We start from the raw sequence: 13,464 nt of genomic DNA, 5'->3' as shown, positions 1-13,464 counted from the left end.
TTCTCAGCCGCCGTAGTTACCGTGGAGAGAGGTATACACCAAACGTGTAACTTATTTAATGCAACGCTTCTGTAGGTATGCTGTCATGCCAACTGATACCATTTCGAAATAGAAACAGACTGTAATTGAACTGTTATCAGTAATATACAAAATCAGCAAATTTTAAATAGTTTCATGATGCAGCTGCTTTAAAATGTGCTTGTAGATGAGCCAAATGTCAGAACCCGTTTTCAGAGGAAGCTGTCTTCTGGGACAGCATTTAACCTTGGCCTGCAACACTCTGTAGACATTTCTGCAACACTCGACAGAGAAGTTATCCACAGTCAGGATGGTCATCTCCATGATACCTGCCTCCTGCAGCCACTGTTAAATTAATTAAACAAAGTGGCCATTAGACTGAGGTGGTTCTAACAATTAGCAGCCTGTTAAGCAGACCAAAACCGAAGCCCATAAATGCCTCAAGGTTGAAAAATCGAAATATTAGGACAACCAATGACAAACAGCCAACCAGGCTTTTCCCAACCGATGAGGAAGCTATAGCCAATCAAATATTCTCTTTTTTTGCTTTGTTTCCTCTTTTTCTCTATGAGTCAGGTCAGCGGCACACTTCTGACCACTTCCAGCTTGTTGTTGCCCGATTCAGATCAATTTCAGCTCAAATAAAACCTAATGTGTTGTCTACTTCAGTTTATCGTCTAACACCATGAAGACATCATTTAGGAGATCTGTCGTTTGCACGCACAGAGAAACGGAGTAGACCAGATGATTATTTCCCGAGAGCAGAATCTAAGCTCGGAGGGCTCTTTGTCCCTCCCCATGTACACCCCACTTTTGAGGGGAAAGCACCAGGGCTCCACAGTTCTCAAATTTGCATGTGACTTCTTAGGGCTCAGGGGAGAGCATAGGAAACTTGCAAAGAGCTTATGCACTTGTTCAGACCATAAGGAAAATAAGCCTGTAGGGTAGACAAAGAGAGACTCTCAGGCCTGACTCGGGGCCTCCAGGACCTGGCCTGTGACCTGGCTCAGAAACGCACACCTGCCCCGCGTGCTGTCTGTGCTGCTGAGGACAAGCCGCGTGGCCGTCAGTCATTTCTGACTTAGGCCTGCACCTGGACTGTTTTTATTCTATCTGCTGGTTCTGATGATCTCATTACTTTGTTAATTAAAATGTTAGCTTATTTTAATCTCCTTTTAATAGTTTGCTTTTAACAGTGGGAAAGAGGAAGTAGCACCCCCGAGACCAGCGTCTGCCCCAAAGGCAGCCCAGCGGTCTTCCTTCCTGTGCTTCAGATGATGTCCTCTTGCCTGACCTGAGAGACAACTCCAAAGACACAGGTTAAAAATACTCTTCCAGGTAATTTAGGAAGACCATACGCTAAATTAATCTTCTGGGGAAAGATGCAAATAGTCCAAAAGCCTCTGAAAATGGCCAAAAAAGAAAGCCTCGGAGGCTATTCATAGACCAACGATGCGGTCTATGAAGTGTCATTGCCGCTACTGCTGTTCCCTTTCGGCCTCTCCCTCCTTCCCTGGCCATTTAATTTCATTTAGGAATTATCTCTTCATATCCGTTGACCACTTTTCTATTTGGCGGCACAGGGGTTGCATGTGTATTGTGTGCGTTGAATTCTTTGTCCGTGTTGTTGATCGCCTTGGGATGGAACACTCATGCGCTCTCTTCAGGCAGAGGGCAGACGTGGAAAAGAATCTTTTTAGGTGTGATCATGTACTTGCCGCCTGTACCTGGTTCTTCGTCTGTGTCATGTCAATACAGGACCCGTTTTCTTGCCCACGGGCTCTTTGAGTGAATAGGAAACTCAGAAGATGTCGTCTCTTTGTTCGTTCTGTCTAGGCCATTCACTAAGAATATCAACTCCTGCAAACTTTATAAAAAAATAAGTTTGCCTAGTTATCATTGATCTTTTCATGTTGCTCATTGTGGTGACCAGAGTTTTAAATTTTCATACAGTCAAGTCTATATTCCTTATTAGTCTGTATTTCCATATAAGAATTGTTCGTACTTTCTGCCTTAAAAATAATCCATTATGAGTATAAATTTAAAATACACAGGCAAGAATAAAACAGCTTAAATAGCTATAATAGACAAACTAGTGCAGGGCTGGGTGGTGTTCAGCAGTATGATGATGAAGTACCAGAATCAGGAACATGCTTGTCTGATCTCTACCACCTGCCAGTCCTATACTTAAGGCTCTCAGAGTAAGAAACTCTAAGGATGTTCCTTTTACTCTTCCCCTTTGTTTCCAGAAAGTCAGTCTTTAAGATGTTAAATAGAGCCCTGGCCAGGTAGCTCAGTTGCTTAGAGCATAGTCACAACATGCCAAGGTTGCAGGTTCGATCCCCAGTCAGGGCACATGCAAGAATCGACCAATGGATGCATCAAAAAGTGGAACAGCAAATCGATGCTTCTCTCTCTTTCTCCATTCCCCTTCCTCTCACTCTAAAATCAATTTTTTTAAAAAGATGTTAAGTAGAGATGAGCACAGAAGACGGGCTCAGGATGGTTTGTGGAGGAGGGGGTGCTGCACTACCCCAGGCGTGCCAGGGCCTCAGTGGAGTGAGGAGGACACACCTCTCTACCTTCGCTCAGTGTTTGTAATTGTTAGCGAAGGCCACGCATGGGGAATAATATTTTGTTTTCTCATCAAGAAGTGAATTACTTAATAAGAAGTCCTTATTTAGGATCCTATTGGTTTCAAGGGATAGTAAGTTAAACTAGCTTAAGAAGAAGAAAGAGGAGGAGGGGGAGGGAGGGGAGAGGGAGGGAGAGGAACTCACGGGAAAGCTTTTGGGGGGATCCCATGGAATCTAGTGAATAACCAAGTCAGAGAAGAGCCAGAACGCAGCAGAGCACACTGGACCACTCAGATAAGGGTGCAATGTCTCTGCCTTTCATCAGTTTCTCTCTGTGCTCGCTCTCTCTAGAACAGTTTTCTTTTCATTGTAAGAAAAAGAAATGGCTGCCAATGATTTTAAGATTTGACTTGCAATATGTGTATACGCATACCTACAACACATACGGATGATAAAGCTATGCATACTGGAGAGAGGCCTTTAATGTCTCCAGGTCCCAAAACCCCAGGGAGTGGACTCACTGGCCAAGCTTAGGCACTCAGTCATGACTGCCCGCACCCATGCATAAAAGGGGGAGAATAGGCAAATGAGGGAGTCTTTGGAAAATTTCCCAGTTTGGAAATGCTGTGTAGATTACCCCTAGGTGCCTGCTATGTAGACCTACCGACTTACCTACATCTCCTAGGGGCATAGGCGATAGGTTCCTCTTTGAACTCATTCAGACTCAGCACTAGTCTTTGCAAATGACCGTACTCAACTATGATGCTGAACTCAGGGAAAGAACAACATGTATAAGAAGTGAGAATCCCACAGTTAGCATGTTGCTTTCTGTGTTACGTGGAAGGATAGTTTTGATTAATAAATTCCAAAAAGACTGTAGTTAACTGTACTTCCATAAACAAAGTGTGAGCATTGCCATTTCCCTACAACCACATGAACACTGGACATCATTAAGCTTTTTAAAAATATATATTTTTTATTGATTTTTTTTTTTTTTTAAAGAGAGAGAGGAAGGGAGAAGGAGAGAAAGAGAAACATCCAACATCGGCTGCCTCCTGCACACCCCCTACCATGGATGGAGCCTGAAACCCAGGCATGTGCCCTGACCTGGAATCGAGCCAGCAACCTTTTGGTGCACAGGACAACACTCAACCAACTGAGCCACATAGGCCACGGTGACATCATTAATCTTTTTAATATCCATCAATCTGAGAAATAATGGGTGGCATATTGTTTTGTTTTGCATTTTCCTAACTACTAGTAAGATCACATATCTTCTACTTTGTTATCAACTTTCCATGTTCTCTAATAAATTGCCTATTTTCTGTATTTTGCTTATTTTTATTCTTTATTTTTTTAACTTCTAGTTTTTTGTGTGAAATATTAAATTAATTTATTATATTTTAATGTGTATGTGATATATATTGAATATTAATATTAATATCTTGTTTGCTACATCTCACCATTTTTTTTTTTAACCTATCATTTGTATCAGCTTTGTTTATAATGCTTTTTATATAGCTTTTATTCTTTGTCATGTGTGTGAATCTTTTCTTTTATGGTTGCTTATCTTCATGACTAACCCATCTCCACTCTTGCGGATCTATGCAAGACCTAGCTTTTTGCCTACTGGTTTTTATTTTAGCGATGTAGTTCAAGCAAGTGGGTTTAATTTTGTATATGATGTAACAGGGTAACGTTTTTTAAGCTGGAAAGCCAGTATTCAGGTCTATATCAAATAAATAAATCCCCACCTCTCCAAACAGACCCCTCAGAGGAGTACACATTTAATATTAACCGTAAATTTTTTTCTTATGCATATGTAATCCTTTGATATTTGTCTGTGTGTGTATGTTTATATGTGCAAACACATATACATATACAAATAAACACTATATGTACAGCATGATGTTTTTATTTTTTCATCTTTAGTTTGCTTTCTTTGCTTAAAATGTGGGGAAGTAATCCCAAACTAGTGGTATATGGCTCTACCTAATATTTTTTATTTTAAATCTCTTTTTATTGATTTTGTTCAAGAGAGAGGAAGGGAAAGAGAGATAGAAACAGCGATGTGAGAGAGAAACATCGATCAGCTGCCTCCTGCATGACCCCCACTGGGGATCGAGCCCGCAACCCAGGCATGTGCCCTGACCGGGAATCGAACCAGGACCTCCCAGTCCATGAGCCGATGCTCACTCCACTGAGCCACACCGGCCAGGCTCTACCTCATTCTTTTAAAAGGCATAACAGGAGGCTGTCTTAAGAAGTAACCACCCTGATCCATAAGGCATAGTCAATGAACTGCTCCCAGTTGAGGAAGTTCCCAGGGTAAACTCCTCAGCTGCCCCAGCTCTCCGAGTTCTGCTCTGAATGGTGAGTCCAAATCTCTGCAAAGTTCCTTATTCAACTCCCTCAGGACAGTGCCATGATATCTGTCTGCTTCTGTCTTCAAAAAGGGCAACCTTCCACTGTGCCACCTGTAATTACTCAGCTCCATAGTCTCAACATTCTCAGCGAGCTTTCTTCTTAATGAGTGGCAGGTCTGGCTTCTTCATTTAACATTCTGCATGGGGAAAAAAAAGGAGCATTTAAAGTATCACTATTCTATTGCTGACCTTTTAGTACTTTTTGATCTATGGTGGGTATGGGGATGGAGGTAGTTAAAAATAGCGGAAGACTTCTGCAATATTTATTGATCTCTCATCAATCTTTGATTCCATAGACAGGTTCCACTTAGCCAAGTCATATGATTGTGATATTGATTCAAGGTTTTTAATCAGAGCTTTTACTGCCACAGAATCTCAATCCGTGTTCATTTATTCCTCAATTATGTATCAGTGCCACTATTTACCAGGCACTGTGTTACGTGCTGTGGATATACTGGAGAGCAAAAGAGTCCCCATCCTGGGTAGTTATGAATTTCTTTAGGCAAACGTTAATTGAAGATGTGATGAAAAGCATTCTTTGTCCTCAATTCTCCTCTGAAGCATTTATCCAGGTATTTGATGCAGATTTAGTCTTCCTCTGTCCTCCTTCCATAAGAAACAAGCTCGGCATCTTTCCCATCTAGACAGAAAAAAATGTATTTTCTGTCTAGATAGAAATATCTATCTCTATGCATAATATCCAGAAATATCTCCTCTATCTAGAAGAAAAGGTATTTCATACTGTAGGTACTGCCATAACCCTTCTCAAGCAATGTTTGTTGGTTTAACAATATTTATTGCGTTCTTATTATATCTCCAACACTCTGATACAGGCTCTAGACCCAGAAGTTATTTCTTCATCCCATAGACCCCTTTAGCAGTCCAAAGTCTAGGAATTCCTTCTCAAAACAATGTTTTTATAAATGCACACATTAAAATACATTGGATTGCGAAGAAAATTCCCACATACTTTGATTAACAGTGTTAATTTATTTCTATAAGCTTTGCTGTTACTTGAAGTCTTAAAAAAAAAAAATCCATTCACTTTCATAGGAAATTTTATTATGTAGTACATCTTAACCTAAGACACCCAAACAAATTTTCAAGTTTTAACTAAATAAATGTGTGCGTTGTAAACCAAAATGAATTTTAGACTGTCGTGAAGAATAAAAACGTTTACTTGAGCAAATGGAGCTCCAGCCAGGAGACACAGAGTTAGATAGCAACTTAAATTGTGTTCCACCGAGACAAAGGGGAGAATGCTTTTTTTCGCGACAACTCCCTCCCAAGTTCTCAATTAGGACCCCTTTGTGTAAATGAGGTGTCCAACCTGTGCAGTTCTGATTGGCTGATACAGATGTAAACACGAATGCAAGTCCTGTAATTCTGACCGACGGGGGCAGGTCTCAGTCCATTGGTAGCCAGGTGAAACCAGGGGTTCCCTGCGGTGGTTGACTCAGACCTCATAAAAAAGCCAGGCCTGGCCCAGCCAGTGTGGCTCAGTAGTTGAGCATCGACCCAAGCACCAGGAGGTCACTGGTTCGATTCCATGTCAGGACTCATGCCCAGGTTGTGGGCCAAATCCCCAGCGAGGGGCATGCAGGAGGCGGCCAATCGATGTTCTCTCTCATTGATGTTTCTATCTCTCTCTCCCTTTCCCTTCATCTCTCTCTAAAATCAATAAAGAAAAAAATTAAAAAGAATTAAAAAAAAAAATTGTGCAGAAGCCCAGAGCCCAGGCTGAGTTTCTTCCTCATGTACAAAGTACTGAGGGGCCCCTGCCAGCACATTCTTACTTATAAAATGTGGGCCCTCGGTTGACCATGGGGAATTCATCTCAGCAGATAAATTCCTTCTCGGGGTCCACCGTGTGCATACATAGGGGTATTTATCTGCATATAACTATATACAGTGATATGTTCACACACGTAATAAAAATAAGTTTGTATAAGCAATCATAAAACATTTTAAAGTAAGCACATAGTTACATTTGAAAGTAAGCACACATAGTAATCCAAAAAGGTTTTATTGTACCTACCCAAAGAGGGAAAAAATGACTTGAGAGGGAGTGATGTACGTACAGAGAAGGAATGAGGGGTTTGGCATTGGAAAGCTCATTGTTTTCTCTGCACTATTGTCGTCACCGGTTTTTCAGTCTTTGCGGGGAGCTCGTTATTACTGAGGTCAAATTGTGTTTAATAAGAGACTCAGAATTTATCTGTAGAGCAAAGATGAAAACGAAACACGAACGATGCCCATGCAGACGGCACGCACACAGCAGACAAGGGTTGTAAGGAATGAAAATGCTCTGTCTTCCTTTCCTGCTTGGTGTCCACAAGCAAAGCAAACACGTTTGGGTTCGTACTCACAGGCTCTCAGATTCAAACTGTTTCCTATGATACTTGAGCTACAGAACACTGTTGAGTGGATTGGTGAGTGTGTCTTTGCCTGAAATCCTAATGTTGACATCATTTCTCACAATGCACAGATTTAATGTGCTTGGAGTGATAGTTTTCTTTATACTGGGAATTTAAAAAGTTTTTTTTTTTTCTCCAAGAGTGATATGACTTTCTAAAAAATATATTTCTGAAAGTTCATTAACTGAACATTTCTTTTGTGAGGTACATCTGTCTTTAGCTTATTATTCTAGAGACAAGGCCCGAGGATCCATGAATTCAGCTGGGGGTAAAAAAACAAACAAAAATAAACACAAACATCTGCCTTTAAGAAGCTTACATTTTCGATGGCCTGTGTGAATGGCGATTCTGTTCACGAGGCCAACTCGGTCAGCTCACAGAAGGTGCATTTTGTCTCTGATTTGTAGTCCCGTCACAACACGGCCCTCAAAACCCAGACCTCAAGGGAGTAGAGTTAGCTCGTTAAAGGTTTGTTTGCTTATATAGTTACCATCTCTTCCAACATCTTTTATCGTGATCATTTTTTATTTGTATTGAATTTATTGGAGAGACATTGGTTACAAAAATTATAAAGTTTTCAGGTGTATGATTCTATAATAGTTCATTTGTATATTGTACTGTGTGTTCACCGCCCAAAGTCAAGTCTCCTTCCATCACCCTTTATCCCCCCATACCCTCTTCTCCCTCCCCCCCATCCCCTTTCCCCTCTGGCAATCACCATACTGTTGTCTGTGTCTATGAGGGTTTTTTGTTTTGTTTTTGTTTAATCCTTTCACCTTTTTTCACCAGCCCCACAACTCCCCCTCCCTGCTGATACCTGTCAGTCTGTTCTCTATCTATGAATCTGTTCTCTTTCTGTTTTGTTTGGCAGTTTATTTTGTTCATTAGAGTCCACATGTGAGTAAAACTATATGGCACTTGTCTGTCCCTGACTGGTTTATTTCACTTAGCATAGTACTCTCCAGGTCAATCCATGCTGTCACAAAGGGTAAGAGTTCCTTTTTTTTTTTTTTTTTTATGGCTGAGTAGTATTTCATTCTGTAAATGTACCACTGCTTTTTTATCCACTCCTCTACTATTGGACACTTGGGCTGCTTTGAAATCTTGGCTACTGTAAACAACACTGTAATGAACATAGAAATGCATATATTCTCTCAAATGAGTGTTTTGTCTTGTTTTTCAGATATATTCCCAGAAGTAGGATCACTGGGTCATAAGGTAATTTCATTTTTAATATTTTGCGGTAACTCCATACTGCTTTCCACAGCGGCTGCACCAGTCTGCATTCCCACCAACAGTGCACAAGGGTTCTCTCTTCTCCACTTCTCACCAACGCTTGTTGTTTGTTGATTGATCATAGCCATTCTGATAAGTGTGAGGTGATTCTCACTGTGGTTCTAATTTGCATTTCTCTGATGATTAGTGACACTGAGCATCTTTTCATATCTATTGGCCAACTTTAGGTCCTCTTTGGAGAAATGTTTCTATTCAGGTCCTTTGCCCATTTTTAATTGGATTGTTTGGGGTTTTTTTTGGTATTGAGTTTTATAAATTCTTTATACATTTTGGATATTAACCCCTTATCATATGTATCATTGACAAAAATGTTCTTCCATTCAGTGGACTGTCCTTTTATTTTGTTGATGGTTTCCTTTGCTGTGCAAAAACATTTTGGTTTGAGTTCGTTCCATTTGTTTATTTTTTCTTGTGTTTCCTTTGCCCAAGGCAATATATCAGAAATAATATTGCCAAAAGAAATGTCTGAGATTTTACTGCCTATGTTTTCTTCCAAGATTTTTATGGTTTCAAGTCTAACATTTAAGTATCATGATCATCTTCTTTTTTTAATTTATATTTTTTTATTGTTGACACTATTGCAGATGTCCGCCATCCCCACCCCCTTTGCCCACCTCCACCTCATGATCATCTTTGATGCTACTTGATCTCACTCAGTGGTAGGCAGAGTATTGCCCAAGCACCAAATCTGTTACCTCCTATTTTGGTAAATACAGTTTGTTGTTGTTGTTGTCATTGTTTTTTTAGAGAGAGGGAGAGAGGAAGGGAGAGAGAGAAACACTGATATGAAAGTGATACATTGATTGGCTGCCTCCTATTGGGGACCGAGCCTGCTACCCAGGCATGTGCCCTGACTGGGAATCGAACCAGGACTTCTCAGTCCATGGGGTGACATTCAATCCACCGAGCCACACTGGTAGGGTTATAAATACAGTTTTATTGGAACACAATTATGCTAATATTGTCTATGACTGCTTCTGCCCTACAATAGCAGAATTGAGGAAATGTGACAAAGATCCTCTAGCTTACAAAGTCAAAAAATATGTACTATGTGGCTCTTGATAAAAGAAAAGAAAAGAAAAGAAGAGAAGAGAAGAGAAGAGAAAAGAAAAGAAAAGAAAAGAAAAGAAAAGAAAAGAAAAGAAAAGAAAAGAAAAGAAAAGAAAAAGAATAGATTTGCCTATCCCTGACCTAGATTTCTTGGGCTTCAAGTATAGTATTACTGAATATTTGAGCAGATCAAAGAACCTTCTTAAAAGATGTGACCTTGGTTACAGCTCTCCTACAAAACAAATAAGAGATAGAACTTCATAGGAATGAATCTTGACTTCTCATTTTTCTCAAATATCAGAATACCCATTGCCCTGGTTCTTAATGTGTGTAACTCCAGGTATGCAAATCTGCCATGTCACTCCTTGGCTTAAAGCTCTTGGGTGACTTCACTCTTATCTTTTGTATTAGATTAATATCTTTTTATTTTTTATTCCTCACCCAAAAATATTTTTTATTTATTAGCAGATAGAATGGGGTGGAGGGAGGGAGAGAGAAAGAGAGACAGAGAGAAACATCAATGTGATAAAGCCACATTGACTGGTTGCCTCCCGCATGACCCCACCAGGGCCGGGTCGAACCACAACCAAGGTGTGTACCCTTGACCAGAATCGAACCTGCGACTCATTGGTCCGCAGGCCAATGCTCTAACTGCTGAGCCAAACCGGCCAGGGCTAAGATTAATCTCTTGAATGCACTTTTCCACAGTACTCATGCTCTGACCTCACATCATTTTCCAGCCTCATCTTTGGTGTCTCTTCTCTTATTCTCCCTGCTGGAACTACAGGGTTCTGCTTTGGATAACTCTACGTTGCCTTTGTGAATTGCTTTTTCAGTCTGGAGAGCAGCCCTTATCCTTCAGCCACGCCCCCTCCCGCCCAGGTTAGCTCTTCTGTGCACAGCCCCACATACTGTATACCTAGTTTGAAAACTAAGACCTCCTAAGTTACTTCTTGCTTCTCTGGTAGGTTGATTTTCGAGATACACCTCTTGCATCCCTAAGAATAACCCCAGGGGAAGAGGAGGTGACTTAAAGGACTCATCCATTTAGGAGGTGAGGGGACTTAATCGTAAGTCTGGACTTTCTTTAGATGATTAAACAATGAGTGTCTATGAAAGTCAGAAAAATGTTTTCCATCCAGAGTTTACTTTTCGGAGGCTTCTCTGTGTATTCTGGCTAATTTAAAAAGAGCCCCATAGGCTACTTATTTTTTTTACACACATATTGCCAGAGTAGTTCCTGTTTTGGTTCAAATGTGCTTCTTTCTTAAGTCAAATGAAAGAGAACTTTCTTTTGAAAGGATTTGTCTGCTGATCTTGTTTATTAAAATGAGCCTAAATAAAACTTCTGTTAAGAGTTGAACTTTTGAGTTAAATCCTCTCAGCTAAATCCTCTGGCAGATTCCATTCTTAGTTAGATGGTGTAACTAGAGTGCCCTTCGTACCCTCTTTCCAATCTGAAATTTCTGCCTCCCCTGAAGATTCTCCTGAAGTCAATGTCTTGAGGAAGAAGATTTTCCTCCCAAAGATTTGACTTATTCCTTGTGCAGTTTGATGTTGGGCTATGGATGTGTGAACTCTGCTAGGCACCAAAAGTGAGCAAGTGATTAACCCAAAGCAGGAAATGGCCTTGGAGGGAGGTGTCTAGGTCAAGCGATGGAGAAATGATATCTCGTAGGTTTTAGAGATGGTCGAATAATGTCTCACGGAAAGGGGCTATGGAAAAGAACAGTAAAAGTAGCCCCCAAAGTTGGCCCTTTCCAGCCTTGCAAGCAATTATAAAATTAAGCTTTCTTGATATGGAGTTTCCCTCAGGAGGAAATGTTAGCAAGATACCACAAGAAAAGTAAACAAGTAAATAATGAATTCCTGCTACATGCAGAACATGGGTGCATTTCAGAAACATGCTAATTGGAAGAAGTCAGACAGAAAAGACTACATATTGTATAATTTCATGTATATAAAGTATTCCAGCCCTGGCCGGTTTGCTTCAGCGGTTAGAGCATCAGCCTGTGGTCCAGAGAGACCCAGGTTCGGTCCCTGCTAAGGGCATGTACCACATTTGCAGTTTGTCCCCGGCCCTGGTTGGGTTGTGCAGGTGGCAGCCACTCGATGTGTCCCTTTCATGTTGTGGTTTCTCTCTCTCTTCCTCTCTCTCCTCTCTCCCTCCTACTCTCTCTGAACAAAAAAAAAGAAAGAAAGAAAAATGTCCTCCGGTGAGGATGAAAAAAATAAAATAAATAAATAAAGTATCCAGAATAGGCATATTCATAGAGACAGAAGGTAGATTAGTGGTTTCCCAGGGCTGGGAGGGCCGAAGATGAGACTGGGATTGTACTGAGGGTGATGAAAATGTTCTGAAGCTGATTGTGGGGATGGCTGAACAGCTCCGTAAATTAATTCAAAATCATTGAATTGTACACTTGAAATGGTTGAATTTTATAACATGTAAAACATATCTCAATAAACCCCTTTTTTTTTAAAAAAAAAAAAAAAGCAAGAAGATTATTTGGACTAGGGATACAACTTTCTAGTATAAAGACAGAAGTGCCTTGACTAACACAGTCATTATCATCTGACTATTGGACAGACAGCTTTGCTTCCACAAGAAAGAAAACCACGAAGAGAACCATCCTTGAGTGCTTGAATGCTGTATCCTTGCGCTGTCACTGTTGGAAATGTACTTGTGCAATAGCCAGTAAGGTCAGGTGTGAAAAACAGCATGGAAAACATTCCTTGAGTGTAAAGGTCAGCATCAGAGTCAAAACTCGAACTGATTTTCAGAAGATAAAGCTATGTCCTACATTTTGCTCAATGAAAAGATTTTTAAAAGAGGCCTCTATTAAAAAATAATGCAAATATGGGATGTTTTCCAAACATACACTGATGCTAATAAATGACGCTGAAGACTACTTCTGCTTCATTGAGGGAAAATAAGTATTTACTAAACAAATAAATAAGAACACAAGATGATGGGATGTTTCTTATTTATGCCCTTCGGAAAGTAAGTGCAATTTGACATGCTAATCATAACTTTTTTTTTTTCTTTAGCGGACTTCTCCACCATGGCTAGAATAAGTCTTATCAGGAATTTGAATTACTCTAACTGGATATACCCCATAAATAAATACATCCTTAAATTGCATTTTCTTGTGGGATTTTAACCTTTTGAATTCCTGCTGAAGTACATCTAAAGACATAATAGTTTCCACAATCATTGTGAGCATCTAAATGTAGAAGCTCTATATTTATTTATTGTGCTTACTTTTACAACTTGATATCCCTTCATTTTAGTTGACTGTCAAGAATAAAGTGACATATTTAATGCATGTAAATGTTGATTGACTTTGAGATATTGAATTCAAGTTCCTTAAAAAGGACAAGTTGCTGCTTTTCTTAGCAGTGGAAATAAAAGCGTGGACTATGCCAACATTTAATTCAAGGATTATTTTACCAAGCTTCCTGAGCATTATCTTCTCTCTTGAGAGTAACATGTATTATCATCTATGCCTCCCTAGCTTGCTTAATGTATCCCTAGCTGGGAAGAATGCATTTTGCCCAGACTGTAGAACTTCAGGGAAGCAAATAACTACTCACTTAAAACTTAGCTGACACTTATAGGCAACTTTTATACATTAAATCAGTGTGCTAATTTTTTCTTTGAAGAGACAAGACTTCAAA

The sequence above is a fragment of the Molossus molossus genome, unplaced genomic scaffold (genome assembly GCF_014108415.1).
Source record: "Molossus molossus isolate mMolMol1 unplaced genomic scaffold, mMolMol1.p scaffold_m16_p_10, whole genome shotgun sequence".
In the NCBI taxonomy this organism is placed as follows: domain Eukaryota; kingdom Metazoa; phylum Chordata; class Mammalia; order Chiroptera; family Molossidae; genus Molossus; species Molossus molossus.
This window is presented reverse-complemented; position numbering follows the sequence as displayed.